The sequence below is a fragment of the Labrus mixtus genome, chromosome 3 (assembly GCF_963584025.1).
Source record: "Labrus mixtus chromosome 3, fLabMix1.1, whole genome shotgun sequence".
NCBI lineage: Eukaryota > Metazoa > Chordata > Actinopteri > Labriformes > Labridae > Labrus > Labrus mixtus.
In genome coordinates this window covers 12139957-12164218 of record NC_083614.1, presented here as the reverse complement: position 1 = coordinate 12164218, position 24262 = coordinate 12139957, and the positions used below count along the sequence as shown (strand labels likewise).

At 40.4% G+C, this 24262-nt stretch overlaps 15 non-coding genes across 15 annotated transcripts; all 15 read left to right on the top strand.

Moving 5' to 3' along the window:
• Window positions 1-15255: 15255 nt before the first annotated feature.
• On the top strand, window positions 15256-15329 carry trnae-cuc (transfer RNA glutamic acid (anticodon CUC)). The gene has a single exon. It is a non-coding gene; the product is annotated as a tRNA-Glu (tRNA).
• A 331-nt stretch (window positions 15330-15660) lies between these two features.
• trnae-uuc (transfer RNA glutamic acid (anticodon UUC)) lies at window positions 15661-15732 on the top strand. Its single transcript has one exon. It is a non-coding gene; the product is annotated as a tRNA-Glu (tRNA).
• Window positions 15733-16292: 560 nt separating this feature from the next.
• On the top strand, window positions 16293-16364 carry trnae-cuc (transfer RNA glutamic acid (anticodon CUC)). Its single transcript has one exon. It is a non-coding gene; the product is annotated as a tRNA-Glu (tRNA).
• Window positions 16365-17326: 962 nt separating this feature from the next.
• Window positions 17327-17398, top strand: trnae-cuc (transfer RNA glutamic acid (anticodon CUC)). Its single transcript has one exon. It is a non-coding gene; the product is annotated as a tRNA-Glu (tRNA).
• A 962-nt stretch (window positions 17399-18360) lies between these two features.
• Window positions 18361-18432, top strand: trnae-cuc (transfer RNA glutamic acid (anticodon CUC)). Its single transcript has one exon. It is a non-coding gene; the product is annotated as a tRNA-Glu (tRNA).
• Window positions 18433-18763: 331 nt separating this feature from the next.
• trnae-uuc (transfer RNA glutamic acid (anticodon UUC)) lies at window positions 18764-18835 on the top strand. The gene has a single exon. It is a non-coding gene; the product is annotated as a tRNA-Glu (tRNA).
• A 559-nt stretch (window positions 18836-19394) lies between these two features.
• trnae-cuc (transfer RNA glutamic acid (anticodon CUC)) lies at window positions 19395-19466 on the top strand. Its single transcript has one exon. It is a non-coding gene; the product is annotated as a tRNA-Glu (tRNA).
• Window positions 19467-20428: 962 nt separating this feature from the next.
• On the top strand, window positions 20429-20500 carry trnae-cuc (transfer RNA glutamic acid (anticodon CUC)). The gene has a single exon. It is a non-coding gene; the product is annotated as a tRNA-Glu (tRNA).
• Window positions 20501-20831: 331 nt separating this feature from the next.
• On the top strand, window positions 20832-20903 carry trnae-uuc (transfer RNA glutamic acid (anticodon UUC)). The gene has a single exon. It is a non-coding gene; the product is annotated as a tRNA-Glu (tRNA).
• A 559-nt stretch (window positions 20904-21462) lies between these two features.
• On the top strand, window positions 21463-21534 carry trnae-cuc (transfer RNA glutamic acid (anticodon CUC)). Its single transcript has one exon. It is a non-coding gene; the product is annotated as a tRNA-Glu (tRNA).
• A 331-nt stretch (window positions 21535-21865) lies between these two features.
• Window positions 21866-21937, top strand: trnae-uuc (transfer RNA glutamic acid (anticodon UUC)). The gene has a single exon. It is a non-coding gene; the product is annotated as a tRNA-Glu (tRNA).
• A 559-nt stretch (window positions 21938-22496) lies between these two features.
• On the top strand, window positions 22497-22568 carry trnae-cuc (transfer RNA glutamic acid (anticodon CUC)). Its single transcript has one exon. It is a non-coding gene; the product is annotated as a tRNA-Glu (tRNA).
• Window positions 22569-22899: 331 nt separating this feature from the next.
• trnae-uuc (transfer RNA glutamic acid (anticodon UUC)) lies at window positions 22900-22971 on the top strand. The gene has a single exon. It is a non-coding gene; the product is annotated as a tRNA-Glu (tRNA).
• Window positions 22972-23530: 559 nt separating this feature from the next.
• Window positions 23531-23602, top strand: trnae-cuc (transfer RNA glutamic acid (anticodon CUC)). The gene has a single exon. It is a non-coding gene; the product is annotated as a tRNA-Glu (tRNA).
• A 331-nt stretch (window positions 23603-23933) lies between these two features.
• trnae-uuc (transfer RNA glutamic acid (anticodon UUC)) lies at window positions 23934-24005 on the top strand. The gene has a single exon. It is a non-coding gene; the product is annotated as a tRNA-Glu (tRNA).
• Window positions 24006-24262: the final 257 nt, after the last annotated feature.

Genomic DNA, 24262 nt, shown 5'->3' with positions numbered 1-24262 from the left:
ACAAGAAAGGAGAGACAAAAAGTCAGCACCCTAAATGACCTTCAGAGTGTGTTTATCTGGGTAGAGCAGCAGCATCAGATCAATAACGGACGCGTTTCAGCACAAGGCATTGCAGACATTTAGCAGAAATGCCCTTTATAAACAGGAAGGGTATAAGTTTATTTTTTCACTCACACAAAAAAGAAGAATGTTCTGTATAGCAGAGGAACTGTCCCCAGAAGTTATATAAAGTAACCATCAGAGGTTATTAATCCCTGACTACTCAAAGCTCTTTTACACCACAGGTCACACCTACACATTCACACTCTGATGGTAGAGGCTGCTCTGTAAATTGACCATCAGAGTAAGTAACTAATCCGAGGAAAAGGGGTGAAATAATTTATAATATATGATGGAATTTCTTTGTACATTTCTAAATAAAAAATTGATCACAAAAAAAGAAGAAATAACTAATCCCATTCATACACCACGACAAAGCAGCGGGAGCAATTCAGGTGTCTTGCCCAAGGACACATCAGCCATGTTGCTGCAGGAGCTGGGGATTGAACCCCCGACCTTCTGGTTGAGGCGACTGAATCTACCACTGATCCACAGCCGCCCTCGTTAAGGAAGCTTCACACAAAGGTTATGACATAAACTAGGGAATTTTCTGCTTTATAATGTAACTAACGTTTAGGGGCCTTGTGTTTGCTCAAAAAATATTGTGGTATTTAATATGATAGAGCTTTATCAAGCAAAATAAAAATGACATGAACGGTATTTAAAATAGGAGACAGACTGAGAGAGAATCAAATTGACACAGGAAACAAGGTGCATGCTTTCAAATCGATCTGGTTACAAATGTGTACAGATACTGTTCTGGAGATTTGAATTCTCTCACATGATACCCATCAAATAATGAAGTTAGCAAACTGTGATATTTATTTGATAATGAACTGTGACCAATTTTGAAGCAAAGTTTCCCAACTTATTGGAGTTATATTCTAGATGTCTTAAATACTTCTCAAGCAACATGTTTAGCATCGTCTTATCTGACTTCATAATTTCTCCTGAAAATCCTCACTAATTATCTTTTGTCATACTCCCGCCTCATTTAGTGTTAATCACTCAAAAATAGTCTAAAAACCAATGAATGCATCATTATTTGAAAAATAATCTCTCACACCCTCAAATAGTTTAATACACGAACAATGCATGTATTTTAACCCTCATAACATCGATCCTTTGTTTCCTAAAGACCAGTTTCCAATGTGCAGCTATATTAGCAGTTATTTTAGCAGCTTCTTAATTTAGTATCCCATCATGCTTGGTGCCTGCTCCCGGCTAAGAGCACTTGTTCCTCCCTTGGGCAAACATGACCTTGATATACAGTCTGCACCCCATGCACATGCTCTCACTGCACCAGTTTATGTTTTTGTATCAAAGGATTATGTCCTCTGCTAAAGATGGTCACATACGTGATGAACGACCCGTAATACCAAAATGTTATACGTTTAAAAAGGCACATCAGATGACACAATGTATGACTAGAAATAATAAAAAAAAAAAAATCAACTCACAAAATATTTTCCAGAAGAAATAACAAACAGAAGCTGTTCTATAAGATTAACCAACCTTAAAAAATGAAGCCAGTGCTGAAGTGCAAAATCCTGCATTTCGTCGAGTGTCCGCTTGAGGCTGACTCCGGAAGTCACAGACACACCAAAGCCAAAAAAGCAGTTTTTACAGCATACATTAACATGTTTACAGCCTGGTACATAAAACAAAATAGGTCTGATTAGTTATTGTCATCACTGGCACACACTGTACATTTAAAAAAAAAAAAGGCTCTGTTTTGAATTTGAAAACGATACGTGTTATTCATAGTTAATCGCGTAGCTGAAATGATTGACAGATGGGGGCGATGTAACGGTTCATCAAGAGGCTTAAAACCCTCCTCAGCTCCAGCTCTCAGCCTGTCGTTAGGTTGACTGAAAGTTAGACTGAGACAGCATTTCCAGCATGGCGGCTGCTGCTGCTGAGCCTCCAGAGCCCCCTTCAGGAACAGATGGCTGACGTCACTCAGGCTTCATCCATTAATATTTACTGTGTATGTAATCACCACATGTTTCCAACACTCGTATGGCACTACAATACTTGAAGTGCCAAGGAAAATCAACTCCTGAAAAAGGTCCTTATCAAGACACGGAGGAAATGAACAGGAATCACTGACGCTTTTCTTGGAAAGTAGGAAATATTTGTGTCCTGACCGGGGTTGTCTTTAAGTTTAATTAATTGAGATCTTCAAAGAAAGAACTCTTGAGTTCATCATATTTTTCTGGTATAATTTAGCCTACTTGTTTTACTCCTCATTCAGTTACTCATAATCTCTATTTCCCTATTACACTGATGATACCGTTACCTGTAACTAAGACCATAAAGAGAAATTATCTCACAACACGGCCTTATTCTAAATGACTGAATGGAAGTTAAGTTCACTATGTAGTAAGCTGTGAACCTACATCTTCAGATATATCTGAACACATCTTCAGTGATGATCCCCAATCGTTAGGGGGTTTAGGTCTCCCAACATCATACTCTTTCCTCCAGGTGACCCAACTAGGGCTGATCAGTTTGTGTCTGGGATGAATAGCTACCTCTGGCTCCTTGGTTTTAGTCTTTTTTAGCCAAGAGGCGCCTGCTTGGTGGACATCAAGACATTAATAATATCTGGTCACAGGGCGGTGGCCACAATGTAGTTGGAGAACTTCAACTTTCTTTTTGGAGGTCAGGAGTCCCACAGACCTTTTCTTGTTTTTTTCTAAGCTCTTATAAAAGCTTGGAGCCCGCTCCACTTCTTTGCTGGTGGCTGAAGAGATAAACTTTAGGACCTGATTGTGCCTCCACAGATAACGTCCTTCTCCAAAGGCCTTCGAGCATTAGCTGAGGATGTGCCTCTCCCTAGATTTATTTAAACCTAGCAGTCAGCGTATATATTAAATATCAGTCTTTATTGATTATTTAAATTCCAGCATTGCAGCACTGTTTGCCTAGTATTTTGGGGAGACACTTGATCATATATATGAATTACATGCATGGCCATCCATGTTCAGGCCAAAGGATAAATAAAGAAGCTTCCATCAGGCCCCTACGATCAGCCGATCTAAACCATTAGTTGTTTTTTGTGGTAACAGGCCCTTGGCTTTGAAACAACCTTCTAAGAGATGGCCTACTCTACACATTGGTTTCCTTTATCGTATCTCTTATTGTCATTTTATATAACTGTCTGAAAGGTTTTTATTTTGACTGTACGTATTTCAATTTAATCATATCAGGCTTGAAAAGTCATTTATAAATAAAATTTATTATAATAACTTTAAACAAAATCATGTAGCTGCTGAAGATTGGAGCCAAACAATGGGTGCATCCATGCACAGTTAACACGTCCCATGTCAGTGTGACTCAAAGTCCCAATTCATTTGGCATGTTTTAGCCGCTATGTTCAACTATGAAGCAGCTGTGCAGACAGAGCTGCACAAGCAGCATTCTCTCAAAGTCTTGTTACGGCAGTAGTGTTTGTCAGTGTGTTTCTGCTCTGGGGCATATCACCATGAAGCCAAGCCACTTCACAGGCATGAGGCGCCCCCGTGTTTTTAAATTCTTGTTAGCTGAGACTGCTTCAGACCTTGCGACCCAATTAGTAATTAGCCAGCCTTTTACATGGAGACCTTTGCTGTGCTGTGTGATCCTTGCCTGATTTGTATGCAGTTTGTGCAGAGTCTGATAAGAGCACCCAGAGTACATGTGCGGTATTTTAAATTTAATTTTATAATAATTTGCATGCCAGGACTGCTGCAAGGCTAGGGGATATAACATAACCTGTCTTCAAAAGGAGATCTGTACACCAAGCACAGCAAAATGTGTAGGTCTGCGCTTTTTTTGTGCAGGCAGGTAATTTGTTCCCTGACTAATCTGCAGAGATAGGGAGAAGTTCAGAAAAAGCTCTTACACAAAGAACAAGCTTTAGCTTGGAGGCTTGTCAAAAACCTGAAGAAATTAACACCAAGGTGTAATAGCTGGAACAGGCGAGGATCTGCAGGAGCCTCGGAGGCTATGAGAGGATGTGTGTGTACACATATACTTGTTTGTGTGAGCAAGCTGTTTTTTTTAACCGCTAAATGTGTGTGTGTGTGTGTGTGTGTGTGTGTGTGTGTGTGTGTGTGTGTGTGTGTGTGTGTGTGTGTGTGTGTGAACATGTATCTTAGGATAATTAATTTACTGCACCGATACGAGACATGTGAGAGGGCTGTTACACTGAAGTGTTTTTTTTTGCATGTTTCAGATGAGGAGTGTACGAGTGTAGGTGGAGGTTGGATGAGGTTAAAACTGAAGTATAAACTGCACTGGCAGTTGTAAGCAGCAAAACTCTAAAAGGTTTCAAGCTTGCAGCTTCTCTCGACCAGGACTCCAATTTATCAGTTAGTATGAAGCGAGTGCCAAACATTACCTAAACAAAACTACTCAACATCAAGAGTGCTTTAATAACCATAAATTTATCTTGTCTTTGTCTGCCCTGTTAAGCCTTGGCGCAAAACGCCTTTCGGGGACAAATAATAATGTTGAAGGTCAGATATTGAGTATAATCAATATGGGGATACCATCTATAAATGTCTGTTTGTATATTAAATACTGTAGGTGTCATTATTTTTTTCATCACGTAGACATTAAAGAGTATAGCGACACAAGTTCATGACAGAGCTGTCATAGGAACCAAAGTACATTTAATGCCATTCATTTAAAAAACTGAGTGTAAATGTCTAGCTGAGGATTAGTGGTATGCTTTGAAATAATTATTGTCCACATGCATGAACTTCCCCAAAGTGGTCATTGAAAGAATGCAAGGCAACCAAACGTTTCCAGGAAACACATTGAACAGTGAAGAACCAGACAGCTTCAAATCAAACCAGTTTTACTTATAGAGCACATTTACAAGAAGTCAAAATTAGCACGTCATGGTAAAAGCAAAAATGGATATAAAAGGACAAACGCACACATTCTGCCTTTAGGTCCACAGAAAACTAAGGGGACAAAATGGTTGGAAATCTCAAGGACACTGAAATGCATGGGGGGAAAAGTGTATCTTTAGTCTGGTCTTGAAAATGCCTTAAGCATTAGTAGAAAATAGTCTACTAAGAGGTGGACTATTCCAGAGCTTCAGGGCGGCTAAAGAAAATTGTTCTTTCCCTTTAGGCTCGACCGAGGAAAGCCAGGATCAGCTGGTCTGAAGACCTGAGAGGTCTGGATAGTGAGAGGGGGTGGAGGAGTTCAGAGATGTACAGGGGGCCAGGCCATGTAAAGACTTAAAATAACCTTAAACTCAATCATGTACTTGAGCGTGAGCCAGTGCAAAGATGCAAGTACAGGAGAGATGCTTTCTCTTTTTCTGGTTCCACTTAAAAATCTATCTGCAGCGTTTTGTACAATCTACAAGCGGGACAGGGACGACTGACTGATGCCATGTTAGAGGGCATTACAATAGTCCAGCCAGGATGTAACTGTTGCAATTATTGTTTACCTTTATTATGTAGAAATTAAGAATTAGGTTGTATATAAGTTTAGTTTTGGTAGAATATTTATACGTTTAAGTTAATAATTTTTATAAATACAAGTGACGTTTTATTTTGAAGTTAACTTTAAAGTCACGTTGGACTGCTCTCGCGAGATTTTGATTTACAACAATACAGCAAGTGTCGACAGCTCCGCAAGCATGGACTCTCACTGATTAAAAGTTGGACTTCAATTCTCTCTTATTACATTGCAGCCAACGAGGTAATTTAATTGATTTCATTTGTATTTTACTTTTGGTAAACTGGTATTACAATAATCACATGCTGTACATGTTATTATTTATGTTTGCTTATATTGTTTAATAATTCGCTGTTTAGTTTTCACGGTGGATTTGAGGAAAGCTTCGAATAAACATGTTGCAAGAAAGCCACTTGTGTCTGCTGTGCTTGGAGGGAATTACACAGGAGTTAATCAGCATGGAAACAGTTTTCAAATCATTTGGAGAGAGGAAAGGTTTCAAGTTGGAAATGTTTTGTAGGTGGAAATAGCAACCTTTTACTTAATGTGCTGCCAATCCAAATACCTAATATCAAAGTTATTAAGCACTTAAATCTTTTTTTATGTATTGGGCGCAAGTCAGACTTTTTGACTGGGGTGGCCCAGCTAATGGGCACACAAACACAAATAAATATAAATAATTTACCCTTTCTAACCTCGTCAAATAATATCTTCTTTATAACACAATATCATGGCAAAATTATCTTGTTCTTTAATGAAACAAAAAGATGTATGTTCAAAGTCATAAATTAAAGTACTTCAAAAAGTGCATGCAACCTCCGACATACAGTATGTTTTGGTCCCGACACATTGGCAGTTAGTTAATTGCAAGTATGACAGTGTGCATTACTTTCCTGTCTTATGATATAAACGGAAAATGTTTTATTTGCAACTTAAAGTACAAACAAAATAAAATATGCTACACTGATATGTAAAGAAAACTACCAGCAGCCTTCCGCAAAAAAGTCCTAATACAGTAGTTGGTTTCAACTTAAGTCCCGCCTCTGACAGGGCAAATAGCCATTCAGAGTTCAGGATTTTTGGAGTGGCACCTGGGGTGGCCAATCAGATTTCTAGGGGGCCCATGCAAACTCTGCCCACCCCTCTGGACACGCCCCTGTGCGCAAGGCACGTTATAGCCTCACACCTATGCAAACACCTAAAGAAAAGCAAGGGGTAACCTGCCTACTCTCCAGCTCCAACTACCCTGCCCATCTCAAGGCATCCTGGGCTAACATTGAGCAGCACTTAATCCAATCCACTCAGCTGAAAGATGCTATATTTCATTCACAGCAAGGTACAGTAGAGTGCAGTAGACCCCTGTCTGAGTTTCATATACAACATCTCGAGGAAGATTGACAAATTTACCAGGGAAGCGGTAAAACAGTCTCTGTGGGAACACATTTGTGATAATACCTTTATAACTATGTTGTCCCTCAACCACCGCCAGACCACCAGCCACCACCATCGGTCTGTATCATCCCCACAATGACCGCCGTCCTCATTCATGCACGGCCTGCTCCGACCTCCTTCCTAAATATTATCCCATATGCTCTTTTGGAAAGCATCTTGAACTTACACTTGGTATGAATTGACATAATACAAATAATGATTGATTGATTGATGGATTGATTGACTAAGGTCAGGCTTTTTTTCGGATTTATTTTAATTTCATCTGTCATTTTCAAAATGTTTTTCCTGACACTTTACTTAAAGCACTCATTTCATAAAATTGAATAAAGACAAATCAACCTCCTCCAAACTGGCATAAAGCTTCATGTCAGGCGTGACTAACCTGCTGTTTCTTTGATGTGCCTCAACATTTGCCAGTTTTTTATTAAATCATGGTGGCACAATTTAACCCTCATTAAGTTACAAAAGGCAGGTAGATATACGGTGATGTTTTATGCTGCATCCATGTTCTCCGTTGTTGAGGATAGAGCGGGAGTTCTCGCTGCATCTCGAAAAATATAAATCTGTTAGCATCTGCTGTGACCAAGCAAAGAACGAGCTGTCACTTTATTTTAAAAAGTTCCATGATACATTATTAATCACCAAGCAAAACAGTGTGGCCTAAACCAACCCATCAAAATCTTTGTGTGTGTGTGTGTGTGTGTGTGTGTGTGTGTGTGTGTGTGTGTGTGTGTGTGTGTGTGTGTGTGTGTGTGTGTGTGTGTGTGTGTGTGTGTGTGTGTGTGTGTATGTGTCTGTATGTGTCAATGTTTTGCCCTCATCAGGTAAAGTATTACAGAGAAAAGAGTTAGGATGAGCATGCTTGTCGTTGAGAAAGCAAACATGTATAATATGATCGTAGGTGACCAGCTAATGGTCGTTATTACAGTGTTGAAGTTGTCAAGTGAGAAGCTTGAAATCTCATAAACATTCTTTTAGTTAAACTACATTTGGTGCAGATGCAGGAAGTCTTTCCTCACGACAAAACAGAAATGCACAATTTTCTAAATAAAAAAATACAAAATCCCTTATTCACCTTATCCAGAAATGATCTGCATTAATATTCACATCCTCCCCATTTCCTTTATAGTATTTGTGCTGCTGCATGCAGAATAAATATAGTTATAAAGGTGGTCATTTTTCCATTGAATTGAATTGAATTAGAGCAGCGTCTGGTGTGCAGATTTTTCTTTCTTTTGGATGTTTTTTTCTGTTTCGCACCCAGTACTTTAGTTTTCGGAACACAACAACCACAAACAAACAAAATGTGACGTGTATCGTGATCCAAGATTGTGCACCATTTGTTTTAATGAAAGATAAGATGTGTATGTATTATTTCTACTAAAAAGTCTAGACGTGTCAAATGCATTAACAGTACATTTACTCAGGTTTCATGGTGGTATATTTCTGTTTTATGCTACTTCAAACCTCACAACACTCGAGAAACCAGTATTCAGCTGAAGATGGAGTCATTGCATACAGGTCAAAAGTCGACTTAAACGTACAATGCAAATGTCCCTCAAAGGACAATCCAATGCTCACAGCCGGGTTTGTTTGGGATTAAAATGCCTTCATCCATCATGGCAAAATGTTTTTAAAAAAATAGCAGACACATTGCAACCAACTTCATCAGTGCCACAAATGTTTTTCCTTTTTACTCCACGACATTTACCTGAAATTTATATTCACCAATTTACTTTTGAGATTTATTTAAATTTCCTCCCTGTGCAGTGATATACCCATGGAGTGGAAACATTTATGTGCTTTCCAAATTAAAGGAAATAAAATAAAATACATTTTCTGCTCTAATTACATTTATTTTATAAAGGTACATAGTCCTCACAGGAATATTAAACACCTCTTATTTTATGAACATAAGCCATTGTTATGTTGCAATCTTGCACAGCTCTGTATCTCATTTCATTATATCTTCGTCATTTGCTGCTATTTGAACTGTCCTTAATGTTTTTGTTTTACATTTTTAATTTTCACACTTGCTTCCTGGTGATGTAAACAAACGCTTCCCATGCCAATGAAGACCTTTTGAGCTGAGCTGTGAGTGACCTCTGCTGGTGGATTCTTAAAGTACATGTTGGATCTCTGATGAATCGGCCTTTAATTGAGTGTATACACACTCTCTCTCTCTCTCTCTCTCTCACTCTCTGTCTCTCTTTCTTTCTCTCTCTCTCTCTCTCTCTCTCTTTCTCTCTCTCTCTCTCTCTCTCTCTATATATATATATATATTCCACATGTCAAAGTGTCCTTGCAGGCAAATGTGTTTTATATTTGTATACATTTGTATTAAATTATCTGTATAGATTTTTTGAAATATACTTAGATTTATATATTTATAATATGTTTGTATGTTTATAAAAAGCTCGAACAATTGAAGAATACATCCCATAGATTCATCTGCACTACAATGCATGTTATATTATACATCTAACTACTTTCATTAAAGCAGGATAAGTCAGATTTCTTGTTTATGGTTTGTGAACACAACCTTAAAAGCTGTCGCCTCTTTACAGTTCTCTTGCAGGCTTTCTTATGATCTGGCAATAAAACTTAGATTTATAGAGTCCTGTCTTTGTATCTATCCAGACATTTAGTTTCTGCTCTATTGTGTGCAGATGTTTTTTGTTTTAGGATAATCTGTTGTCAAACTGTTGAGAATCAGTCCTACTTCATCTCCTTTGCCCCTTTGGGGAAAGTGTCACTGTCAAAGATAAATAAAGGTGTATGTAACGATTCTAAATAAGTCCACTGAGTGATCTTAAAAAACACATATTTAAGAGCTCTGCTTTTCCCTTTTCTACTGTAACATGTCCTGGACATGCATAAAGGGGTGAATAACTTTACTATAGCTAACGGAAGCTCACCACCCATTAGTTAACTAGTCTACTCTTTCCTAGAACTATGAGGGCTCGCTCCCTACCAGCCGCTAGTCTACTCTTTCCTAGTACCTGGAGCTATGTAAAATTACTCCGCTAACACCCTGTCAAGAAGAGAGGACTTATATAACCGCATAGCCCTAGGATTATCTGCCTAACATTAATTTCTAGAATAATTAGATTCAAGTATAATCCTTGATTCAGGACCCTAGATTAGCCCCCGGAGGCTCGCACCCCAGGAGAGGGATTAACTGCAACCCTCCTCACTCGGATGCTAGGTGCGTATGAGGTGTGAAGTAAAAGTCAGTAGAAGTGTGCCGTGGTGTGACTGCTCATGCTTACCTCCCGAGGTTCACGCGAGTCCTTAAGAGAGACTCAGGTCTTTGTGGTGTGAATGACTTCAGTCAGAAAATGGTTTCAAAAAGTTTCAGAAAATTTATTGACAAACTTCAAAAGATATTCCAAATGCAAATACAAAACAGTAAAAGTAAAAATATAAAAATTTAAAAAGCAAAATACAAATCAAAAAAAAGCCGAGAGTGTAGACACTGAAAGATCTCGGTCTAAGAGACTAAGTCCCAAAACGGGGAATTAAAAGTCAGAGTGACGTGGAGCCCTTTAGAAAAGTAAAAAAGAGCCCCGATCAGCTTTTCCACAGCTCTTTTTCCCCCAAGATTCTGTAAAACCTCAACAATGCAGATTCGCAGAAACATGATACATCCACAGGTGATACCAAGTTCATATGTGGTTTTAGTTTGAAGACCGTGAACCAGGCAGATTCGCAGAAACGCTATACACCCACGAGCTCGTATGTGGTTTTGCTCAAAGTATGGCACACTTATCCTGACCTCACAGGTGCATAGGCACCGCGGATGTATGCATGATTGACAGGATATGTAAAAGCAAAAAAAAAAAAATAGTTATGACTATATGATATATGAATATATGAATATGATAAAAAGATTAAATGATGATAAAAACAAAACAACATATGTGAATTAAATGATAAATTGATTAAATGATAATAAAAGAAAAAGAACATATATGGTAAAAACAAATTCAACAATTGCATAACTCTTTCTGATCTTTCAACACCCTCTCTTGCACATTCTTGAATTTGTTTGTCAAACGCATAAAACATACTAAACAATAAATCAAAAATCATAAACAAATCAAACCGGAAAACAATAACACCAAAAATCACTCATCATATTCGGTCAAACAAAACAAGAAATGAAAAGCAGTAACAAATTAAAAGGCAAGACGTAAAACAATAATACCCAAAATCACTTATAAATGTTGGTTATACAAAACAAGAAATATCTTGTAACAATATACATATATATATATATATATATATATATATATATATATATATATGTACCGGGGAAGAAACATTTTATTCTCCTATGTCTAAAGATAACAACATACCCAATCTGGCATCAACGGTTTTAAATTGTCAATCTTAGTAAAGTTTTAATAATCAACATCTGCAATTACAAATATAAATGGGAATCAGAGTGGAGTCAGGAAATCAAAATCAGAACCATTAGCATCACATCTCTCACAAAGGTTATTCATGTAAAACACCATTAGATTTTCATATATAAAATCAGCATCTTTTTTCTTTTCAAGGAAATAGAACAATTTACATCTCTTATTCAAAAGTATTATTGAGAGTACCAAGCACGAAGTATCGACGCACAAGATTACAGCCCAAGGACCCAAGGATGTTGGTAGACCCAGATTATGCAGCGAGCATATCCAATCCAAACCAGCGGGATGGGGGGGGGGGCAGCCCGGAATCGAATCAGGTTGCTTTCAGAAAGTTTCTGATTCACACCAGCCAAGGAATAATGATAGACTGGAGGTCCATCAGGCTTCCCCATTTTTGCATAGAAGATTTGGAGCCAGAGTTCAGGCCGAAGCATCAGTTCGCTATAGCTGATGTGCTGTCTCTCCCAGTTGTAGAATTGCAGTCTCTGGCAAAGTTCAAGGGGAAGTGATACTTTTCTCATGGGTCGAATTGCGGCAATTGGGCGGGAAACTCCTGGCGGGGGATTTGGAGTAGGATGGAATGAGCCAGAGAGTTCTACCAGTTCTGCGGCAGAAGGGGATGGGCCAAGGACAACTTTTCTACCCACACTCGACATTCCCTCATGTGTGACAGCAGGGCTGGGGAAGATATCGCCAACTGGTCAGCTCCCTTCCTCGTACAGGGATGAGGGCGACAGGTCACCAGAGAGTGGGGTTGACGGAGAGAAGGACTGATAGTCATGCGATGTCGGACCTGATAGTAGCAGGTCCAGCTCATCCAAGGCGACACGGGGGAATTTTGCAGCACTCCCCGCGGGGCTCGTCTCAGGCATCGGCTGTCTTCTTTTATATGTTGGTGTTCCCCCTGGCCTTCTACATTGTCATTGTCTTTCAGAGTGGACTATAGATCATCTATGGGACGTGGTTTTTCTAGTCAGACAGAGGACAACACCTCCTCTGAGACTTCTCTTTCCTTCCTCTCGAGTCTCTCTACATCCATGATGGTGAAGAAGGGCTCCTGTGCGGTGACTGAGCCCTGTCTGAGTTTAGGAGCGGTGAAGGGTGTTCTGACAAAGACATCAGAGTAACGTTTCTTCAGCTCAGGCCACTTGAGTCTTGTAAAACATTACAGGCACATGTGTTCTAATAGGCCACAAGCATGTTCTGGTTATTTACTGCTTTCAAAATTAGAAGTAGAGTATTTCAGGAGTTATAATAAATGGTCAAACACAGTTCAGCCTACCCTACAATGCTTTCTTGTTTAGTTTCAGTTTTCAGTGTTCTGATATACAACTCACCATCATGTTTCATCTCGCAAACATATCAAAACAGCAAACTGATGAGAAAATAAGAGCAGAGGCTTTCAACCCTGTGCCAAAAGACATCTAATCTAAAGTAGAGCTTATATTTTAAAGCAGTGGTTCTCAACTCGTCTAGCCTCAGAACCCACCAGCAACAACTCCATGAGAAAACCGACCCTGAAATCCTTTAACTGATCAGATTTTTTCAATGAAAATTTGTGCAGTTTGGATCTCAGACGGTACGAAAGATTTGACAGATGCAAGAAACTAAACAAAACAAACACGTTTACAAAGCGCTTCACAGACTTTTTGATACTTTCATAACTCATTGAAAACAGCTCGGAGACCCACATTTGGGTCCCGACCCACCAGTTGAGAACCACTGTTTTAAAGCACATATTGGGCTGAAATGTACAAGTGTATTTATTCATTTTTATTTAATTATTTATTTGATTGATTTTGGACAGTGCACATTAATTAGCATATCAGCATTACAGTTTAGTGTCAATATATCTGAATTAGCACAAAGTATTATAGCTAAATGTCATCTGTAGTCCTAAGACAGGTACAAAACAGTTACAAGACACCCCACAGGACAGTCCACCAGATAGCACACATAAGCTCACAAACAGTTGAAATGAACAGGACAGCAGGACCCTGCTTTCTTCAGGATATCACATCTGGAGTCCAGGTCTTGTTGTTGGGAATGAATGTAGATATGGTGAATCATACGTGATGGAGAAGATTTCATTGAACTAAAATGACCAAACACTGCTGAAACATTTCTTTTTAAATACAGATTGTTTATTTATCAAAACCCTCAGGGACAATGTCAATAAAACCACTAAAATCAAGTTGAAGTACAACAACAGATAAGAGAGCAGCTTTAATTTGTCACTATGAAATAGACGTAGACAAATTAAAGATCTTAAAAATATTAATAAACCTATTGGTTAATAGTGGCTAAAGTGGCTCAAATGAATATGTATAAGTAATGTGATAGATCTTGGATCGAGCCTTCTGGTGGCTAACTTCAGACCCCGAGTTAAACCCAAAGACAAACTGCAAATCACGACAAGGTTATCTTGGATTCCTATTCATATAGTAGCAGTCTCTGCCTCTATGATGAAGACCCCATTTAAAGGGCATCAAATTATGTAGTTAAAAAAAAAAAGACATACATCCATTTCCTGTTGTCTTGACAGTCACCAATTCCCAAATCCAAAAAAATATCAGCCCATACAAATATGAAATAACAAAATAAATATATGATGAAGAAAGGCGAAAATATAATTTAAAAATTACATTAAAAGGAATGTACACATACGTATAGTTAGAGTGCTTTAAAATGCTTTGGGCGCCATAATAATGTTTGTAGAGTATTGCGCCACATTGTAAATCGATTTTCGTTTACTTTTTTTTGTAGAGCTCTAATTGGAGGACTAATGCAAAGTCTGTAATTTATCTCTAAATGACAGAAATTAAAGACTATATTAATATAAATCACATCATAACCATCTTAAATAACCGTCTTTATGTATTCTGAAAAGGTAGAGAGTCTGAGGCTGTCTTTTGAAGAATAGTTTTTATATCCTTCAGTATAGCTTCACACACATGGGGAATCTATTGCAATAATAGACAAATAATTTCACCTCACATTTTCTAAGTGCATCTTTTTTTTTTTTAATTGATATGTGCAAGTCAGTCCAGTAGAGGGCAGTAACATATTGCAAAACAGAGAAGCATTTATCCAGCTTGGGACCTGGTATTGATTTCTCTATCTCTCCCTCGTACTCCCCGCATAAACCTCCCTTACTTCAAACTCTGCTGAGGAAATTAAAATCTCTTTTTATCTCTGATTTTCTAGAATTAAATCTTTTCAACTGTACTGAAGCAATTACGTCTCTGATTCATCCTGTATCTGAGTCTCTCTCTCACTCTCTTTTAGTAACACACACGCACACGCACACGCACACGCACAAACACACACACACACACACACACACACACACACACACACACACACACACACACACACACACACACACACACACACACACACACACACACACACACACACACACACACACACACACACACACACACACATACACACATACACACATACGCACACAAACTCATACACACAAAGTAGATGGACCCTGGCTTCGATTCCCGGTTAGGGAATATGTATTTAATGCTGGGAAGTACCAATAGTACCAATCTCTGCCTTGGTGTCCCAGCTCTATATTGGTCCACATTGTCATCTGACCTAGTCAGCCTGAAATGGAGTATGTCCATGTTCAAAAACAGTTGTGTTTACCTGAAAGTAAAGTTATGAGTCCAAAACAGAGAGCCAAGCTAAGCCCTAGTCATTTGTGATTGGCTCAGAGTTTGGAGCGTACCTTGGGCTACAGCTGAAGAAGTAATGTAGTCCAAAAAACCCTATAGTGCTTACACTCAAGCAGGATTTCAATTGATGGTCTAGTGGCTAGGATTCGGCGCTCTCACCGCCGCGGCCCGGGTTCGATTCCCGGTCAGGGAATGTGCTTTTAAAGCAGTGATGGTGGTGTTGGCATGCATAAAACAAAATCAAAAACACTCCGCTGAAAAAAGGAAAGTACTTCTAAACCCGAGCTACGTTAAGTACCATTTGATTTGGACTTGCTCAGGATTAGAATCTGACAGGTTTTCTGCTTAAAGGGTTACACTAAGGACAGTGACAATTACATGGGGAACCACAGCAAATGATATGATAATACAGTCTTGCAGAATTTGCCTGGGTTTGATTTTATTGACTGGAACTGCAAAAGAAGTTGTGTGTTTTGTCAGACAAATTGATAACTTCTGTGTTCTCCTACTTCACACCGACGGGCTCCCTAATGGTCTAGTGGCTAGGATTCAGCGCTTTCACCACTGAGGCCCGGGTTCGATTCCCGGTTAGGGAATATGTATTTAATGCTGGAAAGTACCAATAGTACCAATCTCTGCCTTGGTGTCCCAGCTCTATATTGGTCCACATTGTCATCTGACCTAGTCAGCCTGAAATGCAGTATCTCCATGTTCAAAAACAGTTGTGTTTACCTGAAAGTAAAGTTATGAGTCCAAAACAAAGAGCCAAGCTAAGCCCTAGTCATTTGTGATTGGCTCAGAGTTTGAAGCGTATGTTGGGCTATAGCTGAAGAAGTAAAGTAGTCCAAAAAACCCTATAGTGCTTACACTCAAGCAGGATTTCAAACAAGTGGGAACAACTTTAACCTCATTGCTGGAAAAACACTTGCATGGGTTCACTTTACAGGCACATGTTTTAAGCCTTTTTTAGCTTCAGCTGATGCAGTGATGTGCACAAGTGTTGCAAACACAAAGAAAAACAACAAAGCAAATGTCATTCAAATTTTGCTGGACGTTCCTCAAGTCTGAAGTACTTGACCAGAGTTGCTGAAAAATGTGTTCATGTTTACAGGAAGACTTGATTCACTGGTGTGTCCACCAGCTATCTTCCACTGGCTCCCTGATGGTCTAGTGGCTAGGATTCGGCGCTCTCACCGCCGCGGCCCGGGTTCGATTCCCGGTCAGGGAATGTGCTTTTAAAGCAGTGATGGTGGTGTTGGCATGCATAAAACAAAATCAAAAACACTCCGCTGAAAAAAGGAAAGTACTTCTAAACCCGAGCTACGTTAAGTACCATTTGATTTGGACTTGCTCAGGATTAGAATCTGACAGGATTTCTGCTTAAAGGGTTACACTAAGGACAGTGACAATTACATGGGGAACCACAGCAAATGATATGATAATACAGTCTTGCAGAATTTGCCTGGGTTTGATTTTATTGACTGGAACTGCAAAAGAAGTTGTGTGTTTTGTCAGACAAATTGATAACTTCTGTGTTCTCCTACTTCACACCAACAGGCTCCCTAATGGTCTAGTGGCTAGGATTCAGCGCCTTCACCACTACGGCCCGGGTTCGATTCCCGGTTAGGGAATATGCATTTAATGCTGGAAAGTACCAATAGTACCAATCTCTGCCTTGGTGTCCCAGCTCTATATTGGTCCACATTGTCATCTGACCTAGTCAGCCTGAAATGCAGTATCTCCATGTTCAAAAACAGTTGTGTTTACCTGAAAGTAAAGTTATGAGTCCAAAACAGAGAGCCAAGCTAAGCCCTAGTCATTTGTGATTGGCTCAGAGTTTGAAGCGTATGTTGGGCTATAGCTGAAGAAGTAAAGTAGTCCAAAAAACCCTATAGTGCTTACACTCAAGCAGGATTTCAAACAAGTGGGAACAACTTTAACCTCATTGCTGGAAAAACGCTTGCATGGGTTCACTTTACAGGCACATGTTTTAAGCCTTTTTTAGCTTCAGCTGATGCAGTGATGTGCACAAGTGTTGCAAACACAAAGAAAAACAACAAAGCAAATGTCATTCAAATTTTGCTGGACATTCCTCAAGTCTGAAGTACTTGACCAGAGTTGCTGAAAAATGGTTCATGTTTACAGGAAGACTTGATTCACTGGTGTGTCCACCAGCTGTCTTCCACTGGCTCCCTGATGGTCTAGTGGCTAGGATTCGGCGCTCTCACCGCCGCGGCCCGGGTTCGATTCCCGGTCAGGGAATGTGCTTTTAAAGCAGTGATGGTGGTGTTGGCATGCATAAAACAAAATCAAAAACACTCCGCTGAAAAAAGGAAAGTACTTCTAAACCCGAGCTACGTTAAGTACCATTTGATTTGGACTTGCTCAGGATTAGAATCTGACAGGTTTTCTGCTTAAAGGGTTACACTAAGGATAGTGACAATTACATGGGGAACCACAGCAAATGATATTATAATACAGTCTTGCAGAATTTGCCTGGGTTTGATTTTATTGACTGGAACTGCAAAAGAAGTTGTGTGTTTTGTCAGACAAATTGATAACTTCTGTGTTCTCCTACTTCACACCAACAGGCTCCCTAATGGTCTAGTGGCTAGGATTCAGCACCTTCACGACTGCGGCCCGGGTTCAATTCCCAGTTAGGGATTATGTATTTAATGCTGGGAAGTACCAATAGTACCAATCTCTGCCTTGGTGTCCCAGCTCTATATTGGTCCACATTGTCATCTGACCTAGTCAGCCTGAAATGGAGTATGTCCATGTACAAAAACAGTTGTGTTTACCTGAAAGTAGAGTTATGAGTCCAAAACAGATAGCCAAGCTAAGCCCTAGTCATTTGTGATTGGCTCAGAGTTTGGAGCGTACCTTGGGCTATAGCTGAAGAAGTAAAGTAGTCCAAAAAACCCTATAGTGCTTACACTCAAGCAGGATTTCAAACAAGTCGGAACAACTTTAACCTCATTGCTGGAAAAACGCTTGCATGGGTTCACTTTACAGGCACATGTTTTAAGCCTTTTTTAGCTTCAGCTGATGCAGTGATGTGCACAAGTGTTGCAAACACAAAGAAAAACAACAAAGCAAATGTCATTCAAATTTTGCTGGACATTCCTCAAGTCTGAAGTACTTGACCAGAGTTGCTGAAAAATGGTTCATGTTTACAGGAAGACTTGATTCACTGGTGTGTCCACCAGCTATCTTCCACTGGCTCCCTGATGGTCTAGTGGCTAGGATTCGGCGCTCTCACCGCCGCGGCCGGGGTTCGATTCCCGGTCAGGGAATGTGCTTTTAAAGCAGTGATGGTGGTGTTGGCATGCATAAAACAAAATCAAAAACACTCCGCTGAAAAAAGGAAAGTACTTCTAAACCCGAGCTACGTTAAGTACCATTTGATTTGGACTTGCTCAGGATTAGAATCTGACAGGTTTTCTGCTTAAAGGGTTACACTAAGGATAGTGACAATTACATGGGGAACCACAGCAAATGATATTATAATACAGTCTTGCAGAATTTGCCTGGGTTTGATTTTATTGACTGGAACTGCAAAAGAAGTTGTGTGTTTTGTCAGACAAATTGATAACTTCTGTGTTCTCCTACTTCACACCGACGGGCTCCCTAATGGTCTAGTGGCTAGGATTCAGTGCTTTCACCGCTGCGGCCGGGGTTCGATTCCCGGTTAGGGAATATGTATTTAATGCTGGGAAGTACCAATAGTACCAATCTCTGCCTTGGTGTCCCAGCTCTATATTGGTCCACATTGTCATCTGACCTAGTCAGCCTGAAATGGAGTATGTCCATGTACAAAAACAGTTGTGTTTACCTGAAAGTAGAGTTATGAGTCCAAAACAGAGAGCCAAGCTAAGCCCTAGTCATTTGTGATTGGCTCAGAGTTTGGAGCGTACCTTGGGCTATAGCTGAAGAAGTAAAGTAGTCCAAAAAACCCTATAGTGCTTACACTCAAGTAGGATTTCAAACAAGTCGGAACAACTTTAACCTCATTGCTGGAAAAACGCTTGCATGGGTTCACTTTACAGGCACATGTTTTAAGCCTTTTTTAGCTTCAGCTGATGCAGTGATGTGCACAAGTGTTGCAAACACAAAGAAAAACAACAAAGCAAATGTCATTCAAATTTTGCTGGACGTTCCTCAAGTCTGAAGTACTTGATCAGAGTTGCTGAAAAATGGTCCATGTTTACAGGAAGACTTGATTCACTGGTGTGTCCACCAGCTGTCTTCCACTGGCTCCCTGATGGTCTAGTGGCTAGGATTCGGCGCTCTCACCGCCGCGGCCCGGGTTCGATTCCCGGTCAGGGAATGTGCTTTTAAAGCAGTGATGGTGGTGTTGGCATGCATAAAACAAAATCAAAAACACTCCGCTGAAAAAAGGAAAGTACTTCTAAACCTGAGCTACGTTAAGTACCATTTGATTTGGACTTGCTCAGGATTAGAATCTGACAGGTTTTCTGCTTAAAGGGTTACACTAAGGACAGTGACAATTACATGGGGAACCACAGCAAATGATATGATAATACAGTCTTGCAGAATTTGCCTGGGTTTGATTTTATTGACTGGAACTGCAAAAGAAGTTGTGTGTTTTGTCAGACAAATTGATAACTTCTGTGTTCTCCTACTTCACACCAACAGGCTCCCTAATGGTCTAGTGGCTAGGATTCAGCACCTTCACCACTGCGGCCCGGGTTCGATTCCCAGTTAGGGATTATGTATTTAATGCTGGGAAGTACCAATAGTACCAATCTCTGCCTTGGTGTCCCAGCTCTATATTGGTCCACATTGTCATCTGACCTAGTCAGCCTGAAATGGAGTATGTCCATGTACAAAAACAGTTGTGTTTACCTGAAAGTAGAGTTATGAGTCCAAAACAGAGAGCCAAGCTAAGCCCTAGTCATTTGTGATTGGCTCAGAGTTTGGAGCGTACCTTGGGCTATAGCTGAAGAAGTAAAGTAGTCCAAAAAACCCTATAGTGCTTACACTCAAGCAGGATTTCAAACAAGTGGGGACAACTTTAACCTCATTGCTGGAAAAACGCTTGCATGGGTTCACTTTACAGGCACATGTTTTAAGCCTTTTTTAGCTTCAGCTGATGCAGTGATGTGCACAAGTGTTGCAAACACAAAGAAAAACAACAAAGCAAATGTCATTCAAATTTTGCTGGACATTCCTCAAGTCTGAAGTACTTGACCAGAGTTGCTGAAAAATGGTTCATGTTTACAGGAAGACTTGATTCACTGGTGTGTCCACCAGCTATCTTCCACTGGCTCCCTGATGGTCTAGTGGCTAGGATTCGGCGCTCTCACCGCCGCGGCCGGGGTTCGATTCCCGGTCAGGGAATGTGCTTTTAAAGCAGTGATGGTGGTGTTGGCATGCATAAAACAAAATCAAAAACACTCCGCTGAAAAAAGGAAAGTACTTCTAAACCCGAGCTACGTTAAGTACCATTTGATTTGGACTTGCTCAGGATTAGAATCTGACAGGTTTTCTGCTTAAAGGGTTACACTAAGGATAGTGACAATTACATGGGGAACCACAGCAAATGATATTATAATACAGTCTTGCAGAATTTGCCTGGGTTTGATTTTATTGACTGGAACTGCAAAAGAAGTTGTGTGTTTTGTCAGACAAATTGATAACTTCTGTGTTCTCCTACTTCACACCGACGGGCTCCCTAATGGTCTAGTGGCTAGGATTCAGTGCTTTCACCGCTGCGGCCGGGGTTCGATTCCCGGTTAGGGAATATGTATTTAATGCTGGGAAGTACCAATAGTACCAATCTCTGCCTTGGTGTCCCAGCTCTATATTGGTCCACATTGTCATCTGACCTAGTCAGCCTGAAATGGAGTATGTCCATGTACAAAAACAGTTGTGTTTACCTGAAAGTAGAGTTATGAGTCCAAAACAGAGAGCCAAGCTAAGCCCTAGTCATTTGTGATTGGCTCAGAGTTTGTAGCGTACCTTGGGCTATAGCTGAAGAAGTAAAGTAGTCCAAAAAACCCTATAGTGCTTACACTCAAGTAGGATTTCAAACAAGTCGGAACAACTTTAACCTCATTGCTGGAAAAACGCTTGCATGGGTTCACTTTACAGGCACATGTTTTAAGCCTTTTTTAGCTTCAGCTGATGCAGTGATGTGCACAAGTGTTGCAAACACAAAGAAAAACAACAAAGCAAATGTCATTCAAATTTTGCTGGACGTTCCTCAAGTCTGAAGTACTTGATCAGAGTTGCTGAAAAATGGTCCATGTTTACAGGAAGACTTGATTCACTGGTGTGTCCACCAGCTGTCTTCCACTGGCTACCTGATGGTCTAGTGGCTAGGATTTGGCGCTCTCACCGCCGCGGCCCGGGTTCGATTCCCGGTCAGGGAATGTGCTTTTAAAGTAGTGATGGTGGATTTGGCATGCATAAAACAAAATCAAAAACACTCCGCTGAAAAAAGGAAAGTACTTCTAAACCCGAGCTACGTTAAGTACCATTTGATTTGGACTTGCTCAGGATTAGAATCTGACAGGTTTTCTGCTTAAAGGGTTACACTAAGGACAGTGACAATTACATGGGGAACCACAGCAAATGATATGATAATACAGTCTTGCAGAATTTGCCTGGGTTTGATTTTATTGACTGGAACTGCAAAAGAAGTTGTGTGTTTTGTCAGACAAATTGATAACTTCTGTGTTCTCCTACTTCACACCGACAGGCTCCCTAATGGTCTAGTGGCTAGGATTCAGCGCTTTCACCGCTGCGGCCCGGGTTCAATTCCCGGTTAGGGAATATGTATTTAATGCTGGAAAGTACCAATAGTACCAATCTCTGCCTTGGTGTCCCAGCTCTATATTGGTCCACATTGTCATCTGACCTAGTCAGCCTGAAATGCAGTATCTCCATGTTCAAAAACAGTTGTGTTTACCTGAAAGTAGAGTTATGAGTCCAAAACAGAGAGCCAAGCTAAGCCCTAGTCATTTGTGATTGGCTCAGAGTTTGGAGCGTACCTTGGGCTATAGCTGAAGAAGTAAAGTAGTCCAAAAAACCCTATAGTGCTTACACTCAAGCAGGATTTCAAACAAGTGGGAACAACTTTAACCTCATTGCTGGAAAAACGCTTGCATGGGTTCACTTTACAGGCACATGTTTTAAGCCTTTTTTAGCTTCAGCTGATGCAGTGATGTGCACAAGTGTTGCAAACACAAAGAAAAACAACAAAGCAAATGTCATTCAAATTTTGCTGGACGTTCCTCAAGTCTGAAGTACTTGACCAGAGTTGCTGAAAAATGGTTCATGTTTACAGGAAGACTTGATTCACTGGTGTGTCCACCAGCTGTCTTCCACTGGCTCCCTGATGGTCTAGTGGCTAGGATTCGGCGCTCTCACCGCCGCGGCCCGGGTTCGATTCCCGGTCAGGGAATGTGCTTTTAAAGCAGTGATGGTGGTGTTGGCATGCATAAAACAAAATCAAAAACACTCCGCTGAAAAAAGGAAAGTACTTCTAAACCCGAGCTACGTTAAGTACCGTTTGATTTGGACTTGCTCAGGATTAGAATCTGACAGGATTTCTGCTTAAAGGGTTACACTAAGGACAGTGACAATTACATGGGGAACCACAGCAAATGATATGATAATACAGTCTTGCAGAATTTGCCTGGGTTTGATTTTATTGACTGGAACTGCAAAAGAAGTTGTGTGTTTTGTCAGACAAATTGATAACTTCTGTGTTCTCCTACTTCACACCGACGGGCTCCCTAATGGTCTAGTGGCTAGGATTCAGTGCTTTCACCGCTGCGGCCCGGGTTCGATTCCCGGTTAGGGAATATGTATTTAATGCTGGGAAGTACCAATAGTACCAATCTCTGCCTTGGTGTCCCAGCTCTATATTGGTCCACATTGTCATCTGACCTAGTCAGCCTGAAATGGAGTATGTCCATGTACAAAAACAGTTGTGTTTACCTGAAAGTAGAGTTATGAGTCCAAAACAGAGAGCCAAGCTAAGCCCTAGTCATTTGTGATTGGCTCAGAGTTTGGAGCGTACCTTGGGCTATAGCTGAAGAAGTAAAGTAGTCCAAAAAACCCTATAGTGCTTACACTCAAGTAGGATTTCAAACAAGTCGGAACAACTTTAACCTCATTGCTGGAAAAACGCTTGCATGGGTTCACTTTACAGGCACATGTTTTAAGCCTTTTTTAGCTTCAGCTGATGCAGTGATGTGCACAAGTGTTGCAAACACAAAGAAAAACAACAAAGCAAATGTCATTCAAATTTTGCTGGACGTTCCTCAAGTCTGAAGTACTTGATCAGAGTTGCTGAAAAATGGTCCATGTTTACAGGAAGACTTGATTCACTGGTGTGTCCACCAGCTGTCTTCCACTGGCTCCCTGATGGTCTAGTGGCTAGGATTCGGCGCTCTCACCGCCGCGGCCCGGGTTCGATTCCCGGTCAGGGAATGTGCTTTTAAAGCAGTGATGGTGGTGTTGGCATGCATAAAACAAAATCAAAAACACTCCGCTGAAAAAAGGAAAGTACTTCTAAACCCGAGCTACGTTAAGTACCATTTGATTTGGACTTGCTCAGGATTAGAATCTGACAGGTTTTCTGCTTAAAGGGTTACACTAAGGACAGTGACAATTACATGGGGAACCACAGCAAATGATATGATAATACAGTCTTGCAGAATTTGCCTGGGTTTGATTTTATTGACTGGAACTGCAAAAGAAGTTGTGTGTTTTGTCAGACAAATTGATAACTTCTGTGTTCTCCTACTTCACACAGACGGGCTCCCTAATGGTCTAGTGGCTAGGATTCAGCGCTTTCACCGCTGCGGCCCAGGTTCAATTCCCGGTTAGGGAATATGTATTTAATGCTGGGAAGTACCAATAGTACCAATCTCTGCCTTGGTGTCCCAGCTCTATATTGGTCCACATTGTCATCTGACCTAGTCAGCCTGAAATGGAGTATGTCCATGTACAAAAACAGTTGTGTTTACCTGAAAGTAGAGTTATGAGTCCAAAACAGAGAGCCAAGCTAAGCCCTAGTCATTTGTGATTGGCTCAGAGTTTGGAGCGTACCTTGGGCTATAGCTGAAGAAGTAAAGTAGTCCAAAAAAC